This window comes from Propithecus coquereli, unplaced genomic scaffold (genome assembly GCF_000956105.1).
Source record: "Propithecus coquereli isolate 6110/MARCELLA unplaced genomic scaffold, Pcoq_1.0 Scaffold45, whole genome shotgun sequence".
Lineage (NCBI taxonomy): Eukaryota > Metazoa > Chordata > Mammalia > Primates > Indriidae > Propithecus > Propithecus coquereli.
The window spans coordinates 4,309,504-4,312,471 of NW_012150285.1; positions in this window are offsets into that span (position 1 = coordinate 4,309,504).

Here is a 2,968-nt window from a genome sequence, read left to right on the forward strand (position 1 = left end):
AGAGCAAGACTCTGTCTCAAAAAAAAAAAAAAAAAAAACCCTTACTATATGGTCAATGATTTTTGACAAGGGTGCCAAGACCATTCAACGGGGAAAGAACAGTCTCTTCAACAAGTTAACTCAAAATAGGTCAAAGATCTAAATGTAAGACCAAAAACTATTTAATATAAAACTTTTAAAAGAAAACATCAGGGGAAAGTTTCTTGGAATGGGTAAGACTTCTTGGATATGACACCAAAGGTACAGATAACAAAAGAAAAAACATAAATTGGACTACATGAAAATTTAAAACTTCTATGCATCAGACACAACAGAGTGAAAATGCAACCTATAGAATGGGAAAAAATGTTTGCAAATCATATATCTGGTAAAAGGTTAGCATCCACAATATATAAAAAAGTATATAGCTCAATATATCAACAACAACAAATAGCCTAACTAAAAAATGGGCAAAGTGCCTGAATAGACATTTCTTGAAAGAATATGTGGCAAAAGCATATGAAAAGATATTTAACATCACTAATCATTAGAGAAATGCAAATTAAAACCACAATGAGGTATCTCACACCCATTAGGATGGCTACTGTTAAAAAAACACACACACAGAAAATAAGTATTAGTAAGGATGTGGAAAAATTGGAACCCTTCAGCACTGTTGCTGGGAATGTAAAATGGTGCAGCTAGTGTAGAAAACAGTACAATGTTTACTCAAAAAACTTAGAATTACCACAGGACCCAAGGATTCCACTTCTGGGTATATAAAAGAATTGAAAGCAGGGTCTTGAAGAGATATTTGTGCACCTATGAGCATTATTACTATAACCAAGGGGGAGAAGCAAACCAGTGTCCATCAACAAAATGTGGTATATACATACGATGGAATATTATTCATATTCAACCTAAGATTCCATACAATGGAATTCCATACGACCTAATTCCATGCAATGGAATATTATTAATATTCCACCTAAAAAAGGAAGGAAGTCCTATCACACGCTACAACATGGATGAACCTTGAGGACATTATGCTAAGTTAAATAAAACAGTCACAAACAAGACAATGTATGATTCCCCTTATATAAGGCATCTAAAGCAGTAAGAGTCAAACTCATAGAAACAGGAAGGTGGTCACCAAGGGACTAAGAGAAGAGGAGATAGGGAGCTGTTTAGCAGCTATGGAGATTGTTTCCCAAGATGAAGAGTTCTGGAAATTGGTTGCACACCAATGTGAACATACTTCTACTGCACCATACACTGAAAATCGGCAAAGATCAAATGGTATGTTATGGCATTTTACCACGATTAAACTCATTTTTAATACCCAAAGATAATGAACACTCAGAAGATGTCACTTCCTAGTTATTAATATTTTGCTGTATTTATTATGATCTATGCTCCTGAGGTCACAGCCAGTGTTTTCGGGTGGACAGACACACCCTGGGCTCTGGCGCCCGCCCAGCGCGCGGCCGACGGGAGCGCGCGCCCTGCGGAAACCGGGCCGCACCGAAAACAGGCGGTGCGCGCATCTGCAGAGCTGGCCGCTGAGACATCTGCCAGCACGCCGCCCGGGCTGAGACTTCCGCGCTCCCCGTCGGCCCCGAGACCAGGGCCCTAAAGACGGGCGCCTGCTTTTCCGAGTGCCTCGGTGGCGGCGGGAGCATCGGGCGGGTCCTGTGGACCGCACGGGGGTTTTCCTCTGCTCCGGTTTCTTTGGGAGCCAGAGGCTTGGGGAAAGGGAACAAAGAGGATCACCACGTCCTGGTGAGGAAAGTGTGTCCGGCCTACAGCTCTGCGTTCCAACGTCCCCACAGCCGCCTCAGTCACCGCGTCCTCCCCGCGCGGGCCGCCAGGCCAGTCCCCACCGCGGTCCGAGCGCGCGCGCTCCCGCCGGCAGTTGGCGACGGAGAGAGCCCGAAGTCGGCGCTTCTGGAACTTATCCTAATGTCAGGGGCATAAATATCCAGCTCTCTGAGCCCGTCGGTGGTAACTGGCTGATAAAACGTCCCGGGACTCTTCCCCCAGGCAGGCGCCGCGCGGTCAGCGGCGGGAGGTCGCGGGCGCCCCCTCGCGGCGCCTGGGACGCAGAGAGACCGCGGCTGCAGGTGCGAGCAGGGCGCGGGCGCCCCGCCCGTGTCGGCGAAGGACGCGGGGGCCGCGGAGCAGGTCTCCGCACAGACTCTCTGGCGACGTTCCCGTGGGTGCGAAGCTTCAACAAAGCGTTTTTAGGAAATAGAGACAGTTCGTCCTCCTATAGGGGCGATCACACAGCCAGTGCCCACCGACCTGTGCCGGCCACTCCTGGGCAGTGTTCCTCAGTCGGGTCCTCGGACCACCTGCGTCAGCATCGTCAGCATCGCCTGCTGCTCTGATAAAAATACGTCCCTGAGACCACCCAGGCCCCACAGAGCCGGTTTCTCTGGGAGCGAACCTTGAAACAAGCTCCCAGGTGAGTCCTAGGAGCACCGTTTGAGAAACACTTGAATTCAAAGAAGTGATAAGGAATTCCAGCGGGTCGTCGTCGTTACAGCTGTCGCCATCAAAAGTCTCTCGTGTCATCTGTCCCAGGTCAAAGGAGACCGAGAAGACAGGACTATTAAGTATGTGCGATACTCGTCCCAGAAAAGGAGACGAGTGGGAAAATTGATGAAATTTGAAAAATGTCTGAAGGTTCCTTAATAGTATTGTTTCAATGCCAATTTCCTTGTTTTGATCATTGACCTGTGATGATATAAAAGGTGCTAACATTTGGGGAAGCTGGGCAAAGGCTCTCTGGGAACTCTTTGTATTATTTTTTCAACCTTTTTGCAAGTACAAGATATTTCAAAATTAAAGGTTACAAATAAAAAAAAATTAAGTCTCCTATTGGGTAAGTACCTGGGAACTTGTTAGAAATGCAGATGCTGGCCAGATGAGGTGGCTCACACTTGTAATCCCAGCACTTTGGGAAGCCAACGTGGGAAAATTCCTC